We start from the raw sequence: 24859 nt of genomic DNA on the forward strand, positions 1-24859 counted from the left end.
CCTCTGTATGCCTTCTATTTCCGAGTATAGCCATCCACCTCACAACAGCATCCAGCCCATGCACCTGCACCCAAACACAGCAGACACCTCCTACAAGCTCTCCCTCTTCCTCCACTGCCAAACCTTTTCCCTCTTCCCGCCCCAATGTCCCTAAGAAGCTTTTTCTCTCCACTGTTGACCTCTTCCCTCCCGCTCTTCCCCCCATCCTTCACGTGTGGCCAGGGTGTGTAAAACCCAGGCAAGCACCTCAGCCACCCAGTCCACCGGCTCAGTAGTGTCCACAGCAACTCCTGGTGGGAAAGGATCCTGGGCACCAGGCAGCCACACGGAAAGGGTTCCTGCCCCAAGTGCTGCCAAAAAGGGCAAGGTGACACCCCCAGCTGCTGAAAGGAAGGGAAAAATGCCACCCCCAGATGCTGAAAGGAAGGGGAAGGAGGAATCCCCAGCTGCTGCCAGGAAGGGGAAGGAGGAATCCCCAGCTGCTGCCAGGAAGGGCAAGGGGCCTGCACCAGCAGGCAGAAAGTACAAGGGGCCTGGTGCTGGGACTCAGCCTGAGCCCACACCACCAACCATGGTGGTGCAGCCGTTCGAGGCTGCAGGGGATGGGCTAGAGCCTCCCCCCCCACCAGCTCCACCAGCAGCACAGCCACCTGCATCACCATCAGTAGCAGCAGCTCCAGTGGGCAGCTGTCCGAGGCTGCAGGGGGTGGGTTGGAGTCTCCCCCCACCACCAGCAGCACCGCCACCAGCACTACCACCAACAGCCGCACCAGTAGACAGCCGTCCGAGGCTGCAGGGGATGGAGCCTCCCCCCACCACTACCAGCAGCAGCACCACCACTGCCACCACGGAGCAGCCTTCACCACCTGCGGACAGTGTGTAGTCCTGTATCCATGGGCTGTTATGCAACCTGCCCCTGCAACTCCTTTGGGTATGACACCCAGCTGAGAGACTGTGATCTTGCACTCCCCAAGACCGGCATCCCAGGACACAATGCCCCATTCAGAACCAGTGGAGATGCCATCCACTCACCCCATCCTCCCCAGGATGAAGATCACAGGGCACGATGCCCCCTCCAGAACCAGTGGAGATGCCATCCACTCACCCCATCCTCCCCAGGATCAAGAGCACAGGGCATGTTGCCCCCTCCAGGACCAGTAGATTTGTTCCATCTTCTGGCTGAGGTGCTCCCCCATTCCATGTCCCCCTGAGGTGCCTATTTTCGAACTGAACTCCCTGCAGTGTTCTCTCTGTGTTGTTGCAGGAGACAAGTGGAGCCTTAGACTTTGTATTGTGGCCCTGTGGCCCACGAACATTGAGGACTGAGCAGTGTCCCTTCATTAATAGATATGTATATAGTTTTGGATTTGAATGCACGTATTTCTACTATATTTATCTTATTACACTCACTTTGATCTATTGTTGTTGTCCTAGCATTATTCCTGAGATGTACGGGGTAAATATGCTATGTTACTGCATCTGCTTGTGTGTGGTGTTTGGGGTGGGGGTGTTGCGTGTGTGTGCCACTCTCTTTTTCCTCCCCCCTCCCCTGTGTGCTAGGCGGCAGTACTCACTGTGGCCGTCTTCGCCAGTGTTGATTTTCGTGGTGGAGCAGGACGTAGAAGATCATTGGGAAGATATGCAGCTCGGGCTCTATGGCGGCATGGTTCTTCCCTGAGTCTCCACAGGTGAGTCGTTTCCCTTCTGTGCAGTGTTTCTGCCAGGCTTTTTATGTCGTTGGTACCACCCCTGAAAAGGTGGCGGATTGATGTGTCATAATACAGTGGGTGGAACATTGACTTCTGCCTGACTGTAGGCGGCTACAGCCATGGTGCCTGTCAATTCCTCCCTGGTGGTCGGTGTGTTAAAGTGGCTGTCTGTCTGAGCTGTTTCCGCCGTGGTCATAATTTGATGGTATTTACCGCCAGCCTGTTGGTGGTATTACCACCGCTTTATCACCGACCACCAGGGTTGTAATGAGGGCCATAATGTTTAAAATGTAGGATGTTGTATGTAAATTATGCAGCTTTTCTGAAGCTAAATTAAGTGTGTTTTAATCATAAATAAAGGGTATCTTGGCACACCTGTGCATTTACTGGTGTGAACACTTTTACCGCATGAGAATGAGTTAAAGTCAGTTTAAATATGAAAAATTCTGTATAGTAAGGTGGTTGGTCCCCTTCAAAATAAACATATGTCATCTAGGTTTTTTAGGTGGAGTTGGGCTAGCATGTGCAATAGGAAATTTAGAGTGTTTGGAAAGAAGGTGATGGTGAGAGATACAATGTGGGTACCATAGGTAGATTCCATGTGTTGAGGAAGGGCACCTGAAGAGGCATGCCCTGCTGCGAATGACGACATTGTGGGATTGTTCATAACATCATTTTGACCTGTAGAGAACATTATGGATACTTGGATGCTGAAGTGCATTGCTGGATATTTGGGACAGTTATGCAGTGCTTTGTGGAATATTTGGTACATACTAGGAACTTCATTGATAGTGTTGTGGCGTGTTTGAGGTATATGCTATATGCTATGAGCGCCACTGAATGCCAAGTGGAGTAGTTGATATATACAGGAAGGGCACTACAATGTGCATTATAGGAGACTTGTGATATACAAGAACAGCATTATAGAGTGTATTATGTGTGTGTGGTATAAACAAGGGATGTACATTGCAATATGGGGAATATGTAATGGATCTTGTGCATTATCCAATGATATATTTCATATATATAATATATATTGAACAACAGAGTGCAGTTTGTGACATTTGAGGTAGAGATGGGGAGCATGACATGGTGAACTATAGGTACTTTGGGGTAGATGTATCAAAGGGTTTTACCCATTCTGTGTCTATGGGAAAATGCTTTAGTACATATGGCCCTTGGAGTATAAACTAGGGACAAAGTGTGCATTATGTAATTGTCTACCAGAGAGGGGTGTTATGAAGCAGTTGGTTATTTGGCATGTGGGTTGTTTACAAGGGATGATTGGGAGAGTGTATGATATATAGGAAATAATATGCATTATTTTGGTGCCTAAATTATTATGGTGGAGAATATAGTTGTATATGAGTTCTTACATGGTAAAATGGGCCTCTGTGATGTGTAAAATTGTTATTATGATACCTACGTTTGTATGTGGAGAATGTTGAAACATTAGTGCTCCATAAGAGGGATGCTGTCGAACTCTTGTGATGTGCAACTGGGTTACAATGAAACCAATTGGTAAATATGGGGTATGTTGATACAGGTGGTGTGTAAATAGGTCATGGGCAGGTTTGGGTATATATAGAACATTGTGGGACAGGTGCTTTTTTTGTCACTATCAAGTCTGTAAAGTAGCATACAGTGTAATAGTGTAGGAGGCTGGCCTGGCTTACAGTGGGTACCTTGTGGTACTTACACCCTGTGCCAGGTCCAGTTAGCCCGTATTAGTAGAATAGAGTTGTTTCTAGCAGCTTAGGCTGATAGAAGGTAGCTATGGCAAAGCAGCTTAGGCTGAACTAGGAGACATGCAAAGCTCCTACTATACCACTTATATCATATAGCACAATATCATAAGAAAACACAATACACAGAGTTACTAAAAATAAAGGTACTTTATTTTAATGACAATATGCCACAAGTATCTCAGTGAGTACCCTCAGTTAGAAGGTAAGTAATATACACAAGTTATATGTACACGAGCCAAAAACAGGTAAGTAATAGTAAGAAAAGTAATGCAAACAGTGTAGAATTACAATAGGATGCAATAGGTGAACATAGGTCTAGGGGCAACACAAACCATATACTCCAAAAGTGGAATGCTAATCACGAATGGACCCCAGACCTATGGAAGCTTGTAGAGGGTCGCTGGGACTGTAAGAAAACAGTCAGGGTGTCCATGATACCCCACCCCAAGACCCTGAAAAGTAGGAGTAAAGTTCCCCTACTACCCCAATAGGACACAATAGTCGTGATAGGGGGATTCTGCAAGAACCACAAACACCAGCAAAGCACTGAAGACGGATTCCTGCACCTGAGGACCTGCAAGGCAAGGGGACCAAGTCCAAGAGTCGCGATAGTGTCCAGGGGGTGCAGGAGCCCAGGAAACCCCGGATGAAGGTGCAAAGAGGCTGCCTCCGGGTGGAAGAAGCCAAGGATTCTGCAACGACGAAAAGGGCTAGGAACTTCTCCTTTGGATGGAAGATGTCCCATGGCGTGCTGGATGTTGTAGAAGTGTTTCCACTCAGAAATACCACAAACAAGCCTTGCTAGCTGCAAGGGTCGTGGTAAAGGTTTTTGCGTGCTGCTGGGGACCAGGAAGGAACAGGATGTCACCCCTTGGGGGAGGAGACAGAGGGGGTGCTCAGCAACTCAGAGAGCCCCCACAGAAGTAGGCAGCACCCACAGAAGTACCAGAGCAGGCACTTAGAATATTTGTGAACCGGATTCCGCACAGAGTCACAAAGGATGGTCCCACAATGTCAGAGTCCAACTCAGAGGGTTGAGCACTGCAGGACGGAGTGCTGGGGACCCAGGCTAGGCTGTGCACAAAGGAATCATTGGAGACGTGCACAGAAGCCGGAGCTGCTGCAAATCACGCAGTACACAGGTTTGCAGTCTAGCGTGGAAAGGCAAGGACTTACCTCCACCAAACTTGGACTGAAGGATCACTGGAGTTTGGTGCCTGCATTAGCAGGGGGAAGACTCCGTCAACCCACTGGAGATTTCTTCGGGATTTCCAGTGCAGGGTGAAGGCAGACAGCCCTCAGAGCATGCACCACCAGGAAGCAGTTGAGAAAGCCGGCAGGATTAGGTGCTACAAGGTTGCTGGTAGTCGTCTTGCTACTTTGTTGCGGTTTTGCAGGCGTCCTGGAGCAGTCAGTGGTCGATCCTTGGCAGAAGTCTAAGAGGGAAGTGCAGAGGAACTCTGGTGAGCTCTTGCATTCGTTATCTGAAGAATACCCCAGAGGAAAGACCCTAAATAGCCAGAAAAGGAGGTTTGGCTACCAAGAAAGGAAGATTGGCTACCAAGAGAGGTAAGAGCCTATCAGAGGGGGTCTCTGACGTCACCTTCTGGCACTGGCCACTCAGAACAGTCCAGTGTGCCCCCATCCCCTCTGAATCCAAGATGGCAGAGGTCTGGGACACACTGGAGGAGCTCTGGGCAGCTTCCCTGGGAGATACTGGTCAGGGGAGTGGTCACTCCCCTTTCCTTTGTCCAGTTTCGCACCAGAGCAGGGCTGGGGGATCCCTGAACCGGTGTAGACTGGCTTATGCAGAGATGGGCACCATCTGTGCCCATCAAAGCATTTTGCTACTCCGCCCCAGCCCTTCACACCTATTTCCAAAGGGAGAGGGTGTAACACCCTCTCTCAGAGGAAATCCTTTGTTCTGCCTTCCTGGGTTGGGGCTGCCCAGACCCCAGGAGGGCAGAATCCTGTCTGAGGGGTTGGCAGCAGCAGCAGCTGCAGTGGAAACACTGGAAAGGCAGTTTGACAGTACCCAGGTTCTGTGCTAGAGACCCGGGGGATCATGGAATTGTCACCCCCAATACCAGAATGGTATTTGGGTGACAATTCCATGATCTTAGACATGTTACATGGCCATGTTCGGAGTTACCATTGTGACGCTATACATAGGTAGTGACCTATGTATAGTGCACGTGTGTAATGGTGTCCCCGCACTCACAAAGTTCGGGGAACTTGCCCTGAACGATGTGGGGGCACCCTGGCTAGTGCTAGGGTGCCCACACACTAAGGGGGGTCATTCTGAGTTTGGCGGGCGGCGGTGGCCGCCCGCCAAGCGGGAACCGCCAATTGGCCGCTCCGCGGTCAGAAGACCGCAGGGGCCATTCTGACTTTCCCGCTGGGCCGGCGGGCGCCCGCCAAGGGAGCGCCCGCCGGCCCAGCGGGAAAGGGCCTGCAACACTGAAGCCGGCTCCGAATGGAGCCGGCGGTGTTGCAGGTGTGCGACGGGTGCAGTTGCACCCGTCGCCCTTTTCACTGTCTGCTAAGCAGACAGTGAAAAGCATACTGGGGCCCTGTTAGGGGGCCCCTGCACTGCCCATGCCGATGGCATGGGCAGTGCAGGGGCCCCCAGGACACCCGTTCCCGCCATCCTGTTTCTGGCGGTGAAAACCGCCAGAAACAGGCTGGCGGGAAGGGGGTCGGAATCCCGCCGCCATGGAGGATTCACCCAGCTGGGGCTAATCCGGCGGGAAACCGCCGGACCCGGTTTTGCGACCGCCAGGGTCAGAATGACCCCCTAAGTAACTTGGCACCCAACCTTCACCAAGTGAGGGTTAGACATATAGGTGACTTATAAGTTACTTATGTGCAGTGAAAAATGGCTGTAAAATAACGTGGATGTTATTTCACTCAGGCTGCAGTGGCAGGCCTGTGTAAGAATTGTCTGAGCACCCTATGGGTGGCAAAAGAAATGCTGCAGCCCATAGGGATCTCCTAGAACCCCAATACCCTGGGTACTAGGTACCATATACAAGGGAATTATATGGGTGTACCAGTGAGCCAATGAGTATTGATAAATTTAGTCACTAGCCTGCAGTGACAAATTTAGAAAGCAGAGAGAGCATAAACACTGATGTTCTGGTTAGCAGAGCCTCAGTGATACAGTTAGGCACCACACAGGGAACATATACAGGGCACATACTATGAACACTGGGGTCCTGCCTAGCTGATCGGAGCTGGCGCATATCCGGTGCATCTCCATCAACGCATTGCCACCACTGCCAAGATCAAGGACATCGCAGATGTTGCTAGACTGACACCAACGCATCACTGCTGCTTAATGGACTGGACATCGCACTCTGAACCAATGCTTCACCACCAGTGCGTGGAGAAATACGACAGAACACCCCAACTGCGTGGGGATCACCAATGCATCTCATGCTGCAACAAGGATTGCTTTTGCTCAGTGGGCCCTGCATAGGTCCTGTAGCCGGCCTGCATTCCATTGCAGGCAGCCTGATTCTGTCCCAGTCCAGCGTGACCAGATATCCCAATAGTTGCTTATTGCTTCTAAGTGCTCTTGCACTTAATCTTTAAAAATGTATATCTCAACTTCTACTTATTGGATGTTTTTCGTTTTGGTCTTATTTTATTTATAAAACCATAATCTAGTTGTTTAAACTGGTGAGGAGTCCTTTTGTGTTGTTTTTACTGTGTTACTGTTTGAAGTGTTGCACAAATACTTTACATATTGCCTCCTAATGTATGGTGTGTATCTGACTTATCCTGACTAGGATTTTGGTTCCTGTTTGGACAAGGTGCATACCCTGCCAATCAGAAACCCAATTTCACATACTTATTATGCGCCAGTTTAGCATGCCTAGGATGTTATGGGCAGCTAAGACATAAAACAAAGTAGGTGCAGTTTTAGCTGGAACCACCCCTTCCCCAGCCAGGAAGGTTGAGAGATGGGCTTTTCGGTTTAGGTGCCCCTTGCAAGTCCTTCTACTTGTCTTCAGTATGATGGATTTGGCTACATAATGTCCACCCTAGTGCCCATGTTTTGTCTTCAGAGCGCCCTATTTTCTTGTGTGCGCATGCATTACACTGTACGTATGCATACTATAAATTGTGTCTTTAAACGTATTTCTAAACTCCTTGCATGGCTGCAATGTATTATGAGTCTTCATAGGGCTGCCAAGCAGGAGTGGCACAAAGCGCGTCCAGTGAATGCCCTGGAAGCTGCAGTGGCGCAAAACACTACCATTGACAGCCCTGGAACAAAGATTTATTGCTCAGCTCCTGGCCTACCCGTCCACCTTCTGGAAAACTTTGCTGCCAGCACTCGTGCCCCTGTGGACCTCGTGGGCATTGTTTTAGTTCCATTACCTTCACAGTGAGTGTCTATCAACGGCATTTCTATCCACATTTCTTTAACCCTTTCGCTCCTAGGACTTCTCCCCCCAGTGCTAATCCTTTTTTTGGCAATTTGGGGCCTCCATAACTTTTTCACCATACATGCTATCCACGCCAAATGTGTGTCCTTTTTTCCAACATTTCGGAGATTCTGAAGGTGCCGAGGGTTTGTGGATTCATCTGGAGGGGACTGCAAAAATAGGCAAAATGTAGCAACATTTTGAGTGTTTTTAAAAAAATAGTGGAAAGGTGCTTAAGATAAGTCTCTTTTTTCCCCCTAAAAATGGCATCCACAAACGGTTTGCTGTACTAATGTCACCATCTGCCCAGCATTCAGGAAGACGCACAGCAGAAGAACAAAATCAAAACCTAATTTTGTACCACAGTTTTGGGATTTTTCTAAGAGGTAGTCTATTTTCCTGATTTTTTGTGCTCTTAACCTACTTCCAGTTTGTGGTAGAAACCACTAGGAAACCCATGGGTGATCCAGAAAAGCTACTGATTTCTGAAAAGTAGACAACATTTCAAATTCAGCAAGGGGTCATATGTGTAGATCCTTAACGTTTTCCCAAGAAAAAATAACTTTTGAAATATAGAAATATTGAAATGAGTAGGAAAATCTGGCATTTGTGACATTTTCAAATGTAACTTTGTGTCACAGTGGCTGATTGACAAAGGCAATATACTATTACGGCCGCTACACTTTTCTGGTTGCCGGGATATACTGGGTTTGTAGGTTCTCCAAGAATACAAAGTACCCAGAGCCAACAACTGAGCTGCACCATACAATGGTTTTTCATTGAGTCTTGAGTATACACCAATTCTTATAGTGAAATAGGCAGAGTGAAAAATGAGTATCAAGAAAACTTATGTATTTCTGAAATGGGCACAAGATATAGAGTTTAGGAACAGTGGTTATTTCTACATCTCTGAATTTGTGGATACCTGTAGTAGCATATGATTGGGAAGGTATTTTTCAAAATGTCATCTTTCTTATACACTGGCTTACGTTTGAAAAGCATAAATGCAGCAAAATCCAATTGGTGATAACAAATGTTCTACTGTTCTATGGTTCCTCAAGTCTCCTGGTAAAAATGGTACCTCACCTGTGTGGGTACACCTGGTGCCCGCAACAATAAACAACCCAAAACACAACATGGATGCAGCACATTTTTCCTCTGAAAACTGCCCCTCTTTTTCCAATGTGGGTAACTCTAGGTTTTGGACACTAGCTCAGCCGGCTCCTGGGGAATCCTATCCAACCTGTAAATTTTTTTAATTAGACACCAAGGGGTATGTATCCAGGGTGGGCCTACTTGTATGACTGTCACCATATTTGTATACCAAGAATCCCCTGCAAACTTCAAAGTTGACTAAAAAATCACATTTGTCTCACATTTCTGTGATGGAAAGTTCTGGAATCTGAGGGGAGCCACACACTTTCTTCCACCCGGAATTTCCCCAAGTCTCGCACTAAAAATGGTACCTCACTTGTGTAGGTAGACCTAGTGACTGCAACAGGAAACTGCCCTAATCACAACATTGAGGCAGCACATTTTCCACCAAAAACTGACCCTATTTATCTTATGTGGGAAGCTCTAGTTTTTAGACCCTAGATCAGCTGGTACCTAGGGAAATCCAGACAACTTGTATGTTTTTTTAACACTAGACACGTAGAGGAATCCAGAGTGGCATTACTTGCATGGATCAAATTAGCTATTCTTACCTACAATGACCCACAAACCTCAAACTTTGACTGAAATTCCACATTTTCCTTACATTTCTGTGACTCAAAGTTCCGTAATCCATAGGAATCCTCGAAAGTCCTACCACCCAGCATTGCCCCACCGGTACCAATAAAAATGCTTCCCCACTTGTGTGGCTGGTCCTAGTGCCTCAACAAGAATAGATCAAACCAAGGACTATGGGAGTCCTTGCGTGCCTATAGCATCTATGGTACACCCTTATTGACAGTGTGGCCACTGTAGAAGACTATAAGGGCAGTATCTGAGCCTCTGCGGTCCTCTCCAAGTCCAGGGAGGCAGCAGTTAAGCCCAGGATTTCCATGGTGAGTTTTAAAAATGACATAGGCCGTCATTATGACATTGGCGGTAAATCCCACTTACCCCCGGGGTGACGGCCGCCAACATACCGCTGCGGTGGCGAATATCCGTTTGCCATATTATGACACACACACACTAATCCGACAGATTACTGCCACATACACAAATGCGCCAGCCCAAAAGTCAGTGATAAAGTGGCGGTCCCAACACCCATACCGTTATGCCAACAAAAAAACGCTCACCACATTATGACCCACGAATCACCACAGTGGACATTCAACTGCGGTAAACCATTGGCAGTACATACCGCTGTGCTCAGAATGGACACTCACATACAAAACAACACTAAATTGGCCAATATGAAAAACGCACACCTGACACCCACACCCACCCACCCACAGCACTATAAAACACTATAAATCACCCACCCACAGTACCCACAACCCTTTACAAACAACAATTACTGGCAGGAGATTAACACAAACAAATAGCACAGAGACAACTAGACACACACACCACTTACACCCATACATCCCTCGCACCCCACATCACACACCCCACCACATTACTCAACAGACTCTCACCAACACACACCACACAACACCAATGTCCCCACAAAGGCACCCCCATTTCACTGATGAGGAGTTATGGGTCATGGTGGAGGAAATTGTCAGGGTAGAGCCACAACTGTTTGGAGCACAGGCACAGCAAATATCCATTGCAAGGAAGATGGAGCTATGGCAGAAAATCGTGGACAGGGTGAACGCGTGGGACAGCGCCCAAGAACAAGGGAGGACATCAGGAAGAGGTGGAACGACCTATGGGGAAGGTACGTTCCATGGCAGTAAGGCACCAGCTCGCCATTCAGAGGACTGGCGGTCAACCCCCTCCTCCTCCCCCTACAGTTCACAGCATGGGAGGAGCAAGTCTTGGCAATACTGCATCCTGAGGGACTCGCTGGAGTAGCCGGAGGACTGGGCACTGGTAAGTCAACATTTACTACTTATCACCCCCCATACCTGCATGCCATCTCACACCCTCCCCCTCACTCCCATCACTCAACTCCATCCCACACACTGCCCCTACACATATGACTAACCACAGTACGAAGCCCTGCATGCCATACCAATGCATGGACACCCCTCCCAGCCCTGCATGGACACCCATAACCAAAGCATGCAGAGCATAGGGAAACTAACAATCATACAATACATCACCGTACACAAGCAAAAGTTGGCAGGGCAACAGCAACGATAGAGGGGAAGCCAGGGATGTACAATATGTCACTGACATGAAGCATAAACATCACTTACATCACCCCAGGTGCCCCAGCCAATGTCAGCGGAGAGGAGGTGCCACAACAAACCTGTCCCCCAACAGAAGATGGCCCCAGTGATGACAGTAACTCTGGACTTCAGGATCTGGACCAACAACCTGGCCCATCAGGGACCACTGGACAGTCGGTCATTCCAGCCCACTCACAGTCCACTACAGAGACTCCCCCATCAGTATCCAACACCACAACACCCACCCAGCGTACCCACACCTCTGTCCTCAGGAGACGTCAATCAGTAGTGTGCCCACCTGTACAGAGACCCCAGGCCACACCTCATACCCAAGACCTGGGGTCATTGGCACTGGGCACACCATTCAGGGGCAGAGGCACAGGGCAACAGGGACACTGAGAGGACCGCTGTGCACCAGGGGAGGACAGGCCCAGGGAACCAGCTCTCCAGGAGGCACTCTCCGAGATCCTGGGAGCCTACCAACATTCCCAGGACACAATGGGCCAGATCCTTGACAACGTGCAGGAGAACAGGTGGCTGCAGGAGGGACAGTATCAGGGGATCAGGGAGGACTTACCAGCCATTAACACCACCTTGATCTCCATAGTAGTGGTGCTGGCAAACATGGCCAACATCATGAGGGAGGCAACAGCGGGCCCTACCAATAGCCACTCCATTGACCAGCCCTCCACCTCTGCTGCAGCTAGTGGGAAGGAGGCCCCGCCACAGAACCCACAGGCCACCATCACCCCTCACCTGCAGAAGGTGAACCACCCCGCAAACGTTCCCTGTTAAGCAGGCAGAAGCTACAGACACTTGCCAAGACCACCGCCAGGAAATGAGACCCTCCTGATTGTCCCCCTTGTGTCCCACCCTGTCACCTTGTCCACTTTGAACTGCCTTTGCTTCCCTTTCTATGACCCTTTGGACACTGCACCTGTGCTACAAATGCACTGGGACAATACCCTGGACCTTCCTCCATCATTACCCCATTCCATTGCACTTTTCCCTCTATTTCATAGCACTACAATAAACACCCTTGAACACAACTTGACTACTAGTATTTTATGTTATGAAAATTAGCATTTATGGAAAAAGTCACATTTAGTGCGAATGATCTGAACACTGTGATAGCATAGAAATAATGACTTTTAGCTGTCTGAAGTCAGCACATTAGTACAGAGTTGTTATATCACCAACAACTGTAAAATGACAAGCCATAGGTGACAGTAAGTTGCGATGCAAAGGAAGTTAATGCCATCATGCAACAGCCACACAGAATACACCAATAGTCAGAGGAATGGTCGGTTGCACTGTCTCACCTGTGAGTCATTGGAAGTATTGATGGATAACTGATGTTCTGTTGTCCTCATCCTCAGCCTCTTCATCCTCACTGTCCTCAGGGTCTACTGCTGCCACAGGGGCTTCTCGAGTCTCTTCCTCCTGCATAAAGGGTACATGCCGTTTGAGGGCCAGGTTGTGCAACATGCCACTACTATCTGGCAGACCTTCCCGGGTGAGTAGCCTAGGGATCCACCTGTCAGATGGAGGCACCTGAAACTGGCCTTCAAGAGGCCAAAGGTCCTCTTGAGAATCCTTCTGATTCTCCCATGTGACTCATTGTAACGTTTCTCTGCCCCTGTCCTGGCATTCCTCACAGGGGTCAGCAGCAATGATAGGTTTGGGTAGCCAGAGTCACCTGCAAGTATTGAGGAACAACATTTAGCCTCACACAATGTTATAGGGATGACACCTTAAGGCATACACTAACATACAGTGGGTGGGGACCATGGCTCACCTATTAGCCACACCCTGTGCCTCTGTAGTTGAGCCATCACATTTGGGATGCCGCTATTCCACAGAACAAAGGTGTCATGCACTGACCCAGGATACTTAGCACTGACGTGGGAGATGTGTTGGTCCGCCAGGCACAACATTTGCACATTCAGTAAGTGGAAACTCTTACGATTCCTGAATACCTGTTCATTCTGGCAGGGGGGGGGCAAATGCAATATGTGTTCTGTCAATCGCCCTAATAATATTGGGGATATGTCCCATTGCATAGAATACGACCTTCACTGTGGCCAAATCTTCCACCTGGGAGAAAGAAATGTAGCTGCACATGTGTTTTACCAGGGCAGACAAAACTCTTGCCAGCACGATTGAGAACATTGACTGTGACATTCCTGCTGCCAAGCCCACTGTCACTTGGAAAGAACCTGTTGCCAGGAAATGGAGCACTGATAGCATTTGCACAAAAAGGGGGATCCCAATTGGATGACGGATAGCGGATATGAGGTCTGGCTCAAATTGAGCACACAGCTCAGTTATTGTGGCCCTGTCTAGTCTATAGGTGAGTATACTGTGCCTGTCCTCCAGAATTGCCAAGTCCACAAGAGGTCTGTACATGGGGGTATGTCTCCACCTCCTATTCATCCGCAGCAGTAGGTATCTAAGAGACACAAGAGTGAGTAGGCTGTCACAATTTGACCAATGGAACCACAATTTCAGTGTACATAGTGTATTTATGTGATGGGACAGTGTGAATGGCGAGGTGGTGAGGTACGCAGTTAATGTCGATATGACCGTTGTCCTCCCCCATGAAATGGCGACCGCCTGTCCTGTATGTAGGGACAGGTGGAAGTGAGGTAATTCCGACGATGTTGGGCATCGTGGCGTAAGACGGTCTTGCACCGCCGTGCAATTCATCATTGGATAATGTTGGGTGCTATGGAGTACAGTGGGCAATGGGTATCTGGGCCAGCGGGGACGGTGTACACTACAGCAAACGTGACCGCCATTTTCTATCTGATTCCTCACTTGTTTGCTGACCTTCAACAGGAGAACACCTACACTGCGTGTGCTGTTGTGACCTGTGTCTGGAACCTGCAATGGCCCGTGTGACCAGGGAAAGGTCCCTGCCTTCACTTCAGAGGAGTTAGAGCGATTGGTGGATGAGGTCCTACCCCAGTATGGACAGCTATATGGGCCTCCAGACCAACAGGTGAGTACACTTTGGGCACAATGGATGTGGGAAGGATGCATGGAGATGTGTGTGCAAGCCTCGTGTCATCGGGGGGGGGGGAATGTCTTGTGGCGGTGTACATGGTGTGCGCCGGCTGATGTGTGTGCCAATGGTGATGGAAACAGGATTGGTGGGCCATATCTGTGACAGGCTGGATTGTATGTGTAATGGTGTTTTCCAGTCTGTATTACCTCTGCAGGTCAGCGCCCATCAAAAGAAGGGATTATGGCATGCCATTGCCGAAGACGTGCAGACCCTGGGGTCTATGGCAGACAGAGCACCCACTGTCGGAAACGGTGGGGGGAACTGAGACGCTGGGCACGGAAGACCGCGGAGGCCCAGCTGGGGATAACCTCCCAATGAGGTGCCTTTCGGAACCTGACCCCTCCAATGGCCCGCAGACTGGCGGGAGCCTGCCCAAAGCTGGATGTGCGCTTCAGGGAATCACAGCAGCCACAAGGGGGCGAGTACAGTGGGCATTATTAAAAAATTTGCCATGTGGCATGGGCTCCGGGTGGTGGATGTGAGTTAGTGGGTGCCCTAAGGCCAGGACAGACATTGCAGCGTGAGTCAACTCTAGAGTAATGGGTGTATGGCAAATGCAGGTAACCTATCTTGTTAGCATTCCATGTCAGTCAGGGCTTTGTGGGTCCCAGGAGGGGTGCAGTTGGCGGTGTGTGGCCTTCATCTTGCTGTGGCATCTACCCAAATCACTGGCAGTGCAACGCATAGTGCTGAAGCCTGCTCTCTGTGTGTGACGTTGCTGTGTATGCCAACTGTGGTGTTGGTGCAGTAATTGGCCCAGTGCCTCCTTTGTCTCTCTCTCCCCTTTTTCTTCTATCATCCTGTTCATGTGTGCATTAGCATCATCTGGCAGAGGAGCAGGGGCACCAGTGACAGAGACAGAGGGAGCTGCAACCCACAGGAGGCAGAGTCCACCGATGCTGAGGGAACCAGTTGGACGGAGGGCAAGGGGAGCACCACTGCAAAGACAGGAGGTGACAACACAGACTCAGATACATCCTCCTATGGAAGCTCCCTGGTGGTGTTGACACCTCTCTGACCACACCAGCTGCAGGTACAGCCACCACCACCCCTACCAGCACCACCCTCCCAATAGCCCCTCAGCGAGTTGCCCGTGCCCGCTCACCCAGGAGGGTGGGCATCTCCTTCGCCCAGGCACCTCTGGCCCTGCCCCAGTGAGCCCTGCTGACCTGAGTGAGGAGGCTATTGACCTCCTGAGATCCAACTCTGTAGGGCAGTCAATCATTGTGAATGCCATCCAGGAACTGGCATCCCAGATGCAGCAATGAAATCCATTCCTGGAGGGCATCCAAGGTGGATTGGCGGCCCAACAGAGATCGATTCAGGCTCTGGCCTCCTCTCTTATGGCAGCAATTGTCCCTGTTCCTACCATCCCCCCTCCAACTACCACTTCCCAGCCCCAGTCTTCTCAATCCCAACCCATCCCATGCACAAATACAGATGAGCATGCACACAAGCCAACACCCAAGAGTGGCACAGGCAATCACAGGCACCACACTTCATCCCACAAGCACTCACACAAACACCAGACAGTTGCATACACAACCACATCCATTGCCTCCACTGTCTCCCCCTCCTCCACCTCCCTCACAGTCACATCCACACTCACACCTGCATGCACTGCATCAACATCCACCACCAGTATCACCACACCAAGCAGCGCACATACCTCACTAGCAGACACCTCCACAACATGCATGCACGTGTCCCCTGTGTCCTCTCCCATCCTGCCTGCCCCCCCTCCTAAAGGACACAAACACAAGCACTCACACACGCCATCCACCTCACATCAGCATAATGCCCATGCACCTGCACCCAAATCCAGCAGACATACACCTCCCTCAACCACTCCCTCAACCTCCACTCCCATCCCTTCTCCCTCCTCCCACCCCACCATCCCTAAGAAACTTTTCCTTGCCAAACCTGACCTCTTCCCTCCCCCTCCCCCCATCCTGCCCATAAGAGCAGAGTCCCAAAGACCAAGCCCAGCACTTCAGCCAAACAGTCCACGCGGACAGGTGTGGCACCACCTAGTCGTGGTGGCAAGTCAGTGAAGGATGTCACTCCACCAGCCAAGAATGCAAAGGATCTCACACCTCCTGCCATGAAGGGGAAGAAGCCCTTGACTCCTGCCCGGAAGGCTAAGGAACACATACAACCTGCACTGAAGGGGAAGAAGCCCTCAACCCCTGCCAGGAAGGGTAAGGATCCCATGCCTCATGCCATGAAGAGGAAGAAGACTTCAACTCCAGCGAAGGCTTTCAGGGTGACACCTCCACCACCACCAGTGGTCATGGGGCCCCCACCGCCAGCTGAGGAAGTGCATCCCTCACCACCAGCAGAGGCTGCCCTGGAGGCACTTTCACCTGCCACCACAGTTCAGCCGTCACCACCAGCAGAGGCTGCCAAGGAGGCACCTTCATCTGCCACCACAGTTCATCCCTCGCCACCAGCAGAAGCTGACCAGGAGGCACCTCCACCGGCCACCACAGTTCAGCCCTCACCTCCAGATGACACCACCACCAGCGGAGGGCATGTAGGCCACTCTCCAGGGGCTGCTGTATGAGGGGCCCCCTCCAGGAGCAGTGGGCATGTTCCCCACCTGAGAGACTGTGGCCTTGCACTCCCCAGCACTGACAAATGGGCTTGGAGCCCCCTTCAGAACCAGTGGGAAAGTCACCCTCTCCAGAGATTGTGTCCTTGCACTCCCCAGCACAGAGATGTGGGCATGGAGCCCCCTCCAGAACCAGTGGGTTTGTTCCCATATTCGGCTGAGGTAACCCCCACCCCCTTGAGGTGCCTGCCCCCTTTCAAACTGATGCCCCTGCAGAGTTCTATCCGGATAAAGTCTGGATTCGAGTTTGGCCTTGGACTGTGCCCAGTGGCCATGTGGGCCCTTTGTGTACATCTGTACATATTTGTTTCATGTACAATTGGATTATTTAGTAGCTGTTTATATCAATACATTCTCATTAGTGCATTCTTGTCCTTGCATTATTGTGCCATTTATCGTGTGCCATTGTTTTTCATGTGCAGCTGGTTGTGTGTATGGTGTGTGTGTGTCGTGCGTGTGTGTGTTACTCTCATTTTCCTCCCTCTCTCTCTTGTGTGTTAGGCAGCTGTACACACTGTTGTCGTCTTCGTCGGTGTTCCAGATGGAGCATGACATAGATGAGAATCGGGAATATTTGCAGTTCCGGTTCCATGGCCGTTGTTCTTCCCTGTGTCTCCGATGGTGAGTCCTTTCTCTTCTGTAATGTGTTCCCACCAGGCTTTTGATGGCGTTGGTACAGCCCCAAAAAAAGTGGTGGATTAATGTGCCAAAATATGGTGGGCGGTACTTTGTCTTCCGCTTGGCTGTTGCCGGCTACCGCCGTGGTGAGTGTTGTTTCCGCCCTGGTGGTTGGTGTGGTACATTGGCTGTCTATGGGAGTTAGCACCACCATAGTCATAATTTGGCGGTAATTACCGCCAGCCTGTTGAGGGTATTATCACCACTTTATCACTCACTGCCAGGGTCATAATGAGGACCATAGTCTCTTTCGAGTTAAACAAAGAGGTATTCCTATTACATGCTGTGGTGTCACGTTACTATAGTAGATTATGGCCCTCATTTCAACATTGGTGGAAAATTCCACCTAACGCCACGGCGACGGCCGCCAAAAGACCGTCGCCGTGGCTACCTACCGTCCTCCATAATATGACCGTAGCTGGAATTCTGCCAGAAGGCTGGCGGAATTCCGGCTACGGTCATGCCGGCGGACGGAGGTAAGGTGGTCCTGCTGTCAGCAGCAGCGTCACGCCAGGAGAACACCACCGACAGTATCATGACCCATGATACGGCCTGGCAGTGTTCCATTAGTGGACGCTGCTGCTAGCTGCAGCACCGTGCCCCTTCTCCTGCCGGAGGACCCGCTGCAAGCGGGTGAGTCGGGTTTTCCAACTGGGGAGGGAGTGGGGGGTGTTGTGTGTGTGTGTGTGTGGGGGTGTGTGTTTCTCTCTGCATGCGGGTGTGAGTCGTGTGGAATGCATGTGTGAATGAATGGATGTGAGTGTACGTGTATGTTGTGTGTTATGAATGCGTGTATGCTTCATTGTATGATAGTGTGTGTTGCGGTGTGTCTGTATGTATGTATGCATGCGTGGGTGGATGTGGGTATGCGTGTTTGTATGAGTGTGTATGTGTGCGCATGTAGGTGTTTCTATGTCGGGGGCAGAAGGGGGAGGGAGAAGGTGGGGGAAGAATCAGGGGAGACCCCTATTAGTGCCAGGGAAGAAATTCCCTGGCACTGATAGTGCCTACTGCCATGGTTTTTGTGGCTGTAAGATTGCCACGAAAACCATGGTGGTAGGGTGGGATTGTGACGGCCGCCTGGCAGGAGACCAAAGTCTCCAGCCCGGCGGCTGTTACTGCAGTGGCAGACGGAGTGATACATTCGCGATTTGGCTTGAGCCAAACTGCCAATGTCATATTTTGGGGAAAGGTACCACTAGCCTATTGGCAGTATCTTTCCCCAAAATACCGCCGTCCGCCAGGGTCGTAATGACCCCCTATTTTCTTTGAGTGAACACCAGGAACTCAGGTATTGGAAGGTGCTGCCAAATATGATAGCTGTTAAAAAGTATGATCTGAATATAATATTTTTGCCTAGGATCACATTATTTGGTCAACCGTGGAAGCCACAATTGGTCGCTGGTTTTCTGATTTAAAATTGTGTAATTCACCTAGTAGATTGCTACTTCTTTGCTCTCATTTTTTCCACCAAGGATTTATGATTCACAAGGCCTCATGTGTGGACATTGTGAAAGCCTAGCCAGCCAGAATCCAAGCCTCTGTAGACCTTGTGACTACTGTGCAAAGCCGGCTAATAGCCTCACCCTCCGTTTATAAAGTGAGTAGTAAGAATTCAAAGTTGTTTTTCTTTGGACATTATACACCAAAACCTTAATTGTTACCTTAAGTGACCTGTCCACCTTTGCCATAATTTACCTGTTACCTACTTGTCATATCAGAGGTGTGTGAGCCAACAAATTAACATGCACAAGTGTTCTATCCTAATACATCACAAATTTGTTTTTGCAGCGCACACCTTCAACTCATTTTTTTAAAGTTGCTATCAAACGTCTTAACTACAAAGTGGCAGACTCAGTAAAATAAAGTATTTGCCTAGAATCACACCACCTTTTCAAGTGGGGAAGCCAATATTGGTCCCTGGATTTCTGGGCTAACATTATTCAATCCACCCACTCAATGGCTACTTCTGTGCTCTCCATATTATCCCCAAGGTTTTATGCTTTTTTTAAAAACCTTGGAACATGATGTTACACCGTGGATACAATGCAGAAGCTTCATTAAAGATTTTTATATTTTTAACTTGAAGGTCCAAGGGGACCATGAGCTGAGTCAGAACCAGGCCTCAGGTGTGAGGCATAAGTAGATTGTTCACCTCTGTCATACTCAATTTGCAGTACTTTTTAGGGTCTTGTGTTTTTGCCTAACCTTCCAATCCCAGCTATGTGTGTGCTTTTTAAGTACCAATTGATTTACATATCTGTTTAATGGGTTCCTTCAACTTGCCACAAAGCCTACTAAATAGGGAATGAGGCACCTTCCGGACTTGAGGCCATGTCGTGTCAAGATGAAGAATGGTGAATATAAATTCCACATCTCTTCAAATCCATTGTAACTATATCTACTATGCTGTAGTTTCTCTCTCTCTATATATATATATATAGATATATATATATATGTACTCTGATGATGTACTGATAAACAATACATGTATTGTTCTCTTTGTTTCATCAAGTTAAGGTGTCTGAATAGGAACATTCTTTTGCAGTGTTTTTCAAATTATTTGTGATTTGCTGTATTGGCATGTCTATCAGTTTCTGTTGTGGATTTAGCTGAGGTTGCTTCAATGATGCACCAACGTAGCATATTATAGGTTTAGATGTGGAGCTTCATTATAACCTAATGTGGAGGCTCCTTCATTGTACTCTGGTGCCAGGAGACCACTTGACTCAAGTCCGTGACCCAGAGGCACAGGTATCCAACACCTACCATGGGAAAACACCTGCCCACCAACCACCTGACAACATTGGTGGTTTGCAGTGTGTGATGCTGTGCCGTACTAACAGAAAAGAGCGACACCCATTCAAATACTCATTTTTGATAAAACAAAGTAGAATATAGAGTGCACAAAATAATACAGTCTTTCTCTGGACTGCAGTCTACTTCTGTTTTGTTTATGTGGGCTCCCTGATCTCACTCCCTCCCACATGGGGTTATTCCCCAGTCTAGCAAGGTGACATTCAGTGCAAGGCCTACAGTGAATATGCATCTTTAAAGTCCCAAAATAACCTGGATAAGGACAATGTGTCCTAGTGCCCTCAGTGCTAAAGTTAGAGCTTTTGCCATCCACGAGCTCTGCACCACAAAAGTTTGATCTTACACACACCACATGAGACCTAGCGCAGCTCCAGAAATGTTCGGTACTCAGGTGACGAAATCTGCAGCGGCTGGTGCTGGCAAGAAACAGCAGCCTATGTGCAACCGGCACAGGATCTTCACGCTGCTCCTCAGAGTTGATGGTAAGGTCCCTTGGGTTTTGATGCAGATTTTGGGTGTATCAGTCTCTAAAAGTTGATGTAGCAGTTCTGCCCTTAGACATTGACTTACTGTGTGAGTCTCGACCACACCAATGGTCAAGGCCTCCTCTTGCAAATCAGAGGTCACTTTAATGCACCCAAGGTGACGTACCGATTCTGGTCACACCACTGCCTAGGTTGACAAACCTGTCTTCTGCAGCAGGACTGTACCAAGGCGATGGTACTTGAATCCCTGTGAACCCTTTCTGGCATACAGGGGTTGAGTTACTCACCGAAGGAGGCAACCCACTTGGGGTTACAGTGATGGCCTTATTTTTTTCCACATCTCTACACCAGGGCGTCGGCCCTTAAGTTCCCGTTGCTTATGCCTGTTGTGCAGTGGTTGTGTCTCTCACTTAAGGCAGCATTCTGCTTCATGTCATAGCACTATACAGGGGGATGGTCAGATCTTCTCTGACACATTGTTATTGGATGAAGACCTTTAAGTTCCAGTTGACCCCTTCTCTAATACAGGGGTCATGTCTCTCTCATGTGAACAGGTAGTCCGATTGGTGCAGTGGTGTGGAAGCACCCCAATGGCACACTCTGCATTTCGATTCCTTGCAAGATGACTTCTTCTGGACTTTGCTTCCTCCTAGCTCTTTTCTGTACCTCACAGAGACCACTTGTCTTGGGTTAGGCAGAAGGTTCTGTTACAGGTGAGAGTTCTTGATATGCTTGGGTGATGTTCCCTAAGCAAGCATGGTATACTGGGCAACCCTTGGGTCATGGTCCTGGCTGCAACAGGCTGAACAAATGTTAAGTTCTTCCACACTGATGATCAGCCTCTCAAGTATTGTCTTTCATAATAATTTGCCATATACACTGTTTGATTTAGTGTCTCTGCCTTTGATGTTCGTGTTCTGGAGGTGCCTAGTTGGAAATGTCCACATCTTATGAAACTCTTACTGTAGGTCATCATCCATCAGTAACGGAGAGTATACAAAATTGCTAGCTGCCAACATGGGCCATTTTGATTTTTTCATCAGTGATATGTGGTTTAAAAGGTTACTCGTGACATTGGCTCCACTCTTTATGATTCCCTTATCTGTCCCATCGTCTTCCACAGATGTGCTCAGGCCTCCCTTGACCAATGATTCCTTACAAATTAAAGAGCTTCCTTTTGAAATGCAGGGCAAACTCTTGCTTTCACTTCACCCAGTGTTTTCCCTCCCAGTTTGAAAAAATGTAAACCACATCTCTGCTTTGGAATATTTATTCTTTCACAGCTCAATTGAACTTAGTGTTATTTATTGTTGATTATTAATATGGAGTTTTTTACTACAGACTGCATCATTTGACCTCTTCCGACTTCATAACACCTGTGCAAGTCCAAACACCCAGCAGCCAAAACTAGCATTTTTATGGTATGATTTTTTTTTTTTTTTTACAAAGTCTCTGTCATAAGACCTCTTCTGACTTTGTGCCAACTCTCCAAGTCCAACCATCCAGCACCTGAAACCAGAATCGTCACAGTGGGTCATAATTGCCAAGTTTCCCAAAGGTAAGAGCATATTTTCTATGTTTTCTTAGGTATCTATGACGTTCATATAAATACTTTTGCTTTATCCCATGCTGTTGATAAATTTGTGTTAAAACAACAAATTATGTAGTATTAATTGTAGCTATATTTACGTTGTACAGTATTAATCACCATCATACAAAAGGAGCAGTGGGGTTAGTACCGGAACAGGAATTGAGTCATGGATGCAATTTCCCTTTACCCAAGAAGGATGGCAGGCTGTGTTCCATTCTGGACCTCAAGTTCTTCTTGTGTTGGTGACAGGAGACTTTTGAGATTTCATCCCCAAACTTATGGTGACACAGGTTTGGGGATTGGAGGAGGTGACAAAGGTGGGGTGTATGACCTGGCTGATGAACATGCCACACACTTTTGGAGAAGACAACTGGAATGAGCAACTGGGAGATGCCAGTGTCTGAGACACCTCCTCAAACTCATACCTTTCCCCAACTCTGTGCCAAACCTTGGAGGAGTCCTCCTCTTTTGTCATATTGGTGATGTGGATGGCAGAGGTCCTTGACATTCTGTTGCCAACCGTGCAGGTTAAATTTAATATCCGTTCAGATGTGTTTGTTCAAGAACAAGGAGGGTCTGAGCCAATGCTCACCTTCAATGAGCTACTAACAAATGGTTTGTTAGGGACCTGGGGTAAGCCCCCTTCGGGGCGGCTGTTAACCCCCCCTTTGCATGTCATCACCGTCCCGCTCCCAGAGACCAAGGTTTTCGTTCCCAAATCTCCACTCCTCAGAGTTTGGTGGTGCATGCATCCACCTCTAAGAACAACCCAGATGCCTTCCCTACCCACCACTGAAAAGAAAATTCAGGGTACTAGAGTCCTTTGGCAAGAAAGTTCTCTGTGCTACCAGTTTTGTGCTGCAGACCATAAACACTGCATGCATGTTTGGCTGTTATACACATTAAGTATGGAATACGGCTGCGCCACTGCTGCCCAATGTTCTGGAGGAGCCCTAGAACCTGCTCGACCTAGTCATTAAGGACGGGCATGATGCAGCAAATTTCGAAGTGTGGTGTGTATACCACTGATTCCTTGGACACGGCCATGGCATCATCTGTTGCCATCCTAGACAGGCTTCATGTCCAGAGCAAACTTGTGGACATGCCTTTTGATTATATCCAGTTTGGTGAGAAGAAGGCTGATCCTGTCCTGGAACGTTTCAAGGACAGTAGGGGGACAGCAGGGTATATGGGGCTCTACACCGCAGCCTATCTGCCTCCACCTCACTCATCCTCTAGCATCTTCTGCTACTGCATTCCGGCTGCCTGCAATCTCCCTACCAGCCCTATTCCCCCAGCCAGGTTCAGCAGTCTTTTTGAAGACTTGGGCGTAGAAGTCGTGGATGCAGCTGGTTACGAGGCCAGTCTAGTACCCAAAATGTCTCATGGCCAACCCCTTCCACCCCACCAGCTACTGCCTCCAAAAGCCTTCAATATGCCCTTAACCCACAACCATCTTTTGGTGGCCAGGATACAGCACCACCTGCCTCAGTTGGTCAACATCACGTCATACTGCTAAAAATTATTCAGCGGGGCTATGCATTAATATTCTCAGAAGCCCTACTATATATGCCACCGTCCATTCAATGTATGTCGGAGAACCATTTTTCCTTGCTCCAACAGGAGGTTCGATCCCTCTTGGGCAAGAAGGCCGTGGAGGGTGTGCTAGCTCCAGAGATAGGATGTGGGTTGTTATTCCTGCAATTTTCTGGTGCCAAAAAAACAGAAAGGTATGCTCCGTCTTCTCGATTTGCTGTCCATCAACAGCTACTTTCACAAGGACAAATTCAAAATGTTCACCATAGCTCAGGTCTTGTCTGTGCTCGACCCTGGATACTGGACAGTAGTGCTGGACCTTCACAATGCTTATTTACACATCTCCATCCTGAAGGTTCAAAGATTTTACCTGTGATTCGCAGTGAGCCAGGAGCAGTTTCAGTTTACTCTGCTCCCCTTTGGCCACACCAGTGCCTCTCTTGTGTCTTGACGAAAGTGATGAAGGTGGTTGCAGCTCATCGGTGCGGTACAGTGATCATATTTTGGCACAATGAAAGGTTATCTATCGGTGTTCTATCAGCGTTATTGGCCTTTTTACGGGTGCCTGACCAATCCTCCATGTTCAAGTCACCTGTTTACACACGTTTTTTTAAAGGTTTAGTGCACTCATATTGTACTAAAACCTTTGTTATACCCAAATGAGATCTTAATTTATTTCTGACGTTTCTCATGTGCACTCCGTTTGAGCCTATGCACTGTATGGTTGTCAACCATAAAAACTGTTTTTATTGTGCCAATTACATCTGCCAGGAGGGTTACAGAGCTTCAGGCTCTCTGTGTTTCCCCACCTTAAACTACCATCTTTCCAGACAAGCTGGTTCTGTG

The sequence above is a fragment of the Pleurodeles waltl genome, chromosome 6 (assembly GCF_031143425.1).
Source record: "Pleurodeles waltl isolate 20211129_DDA chromosome 6, aPleWal1.hap1.20221129, whole genome shotgun sequence".
Taxonomy (NCBI): domain Eukaryota; kingdom Metazoa; phylum Chordata; class Amphibia; order Caudata; family Salamandridae; genus Pleurodeles; species Pleurodeles waltl.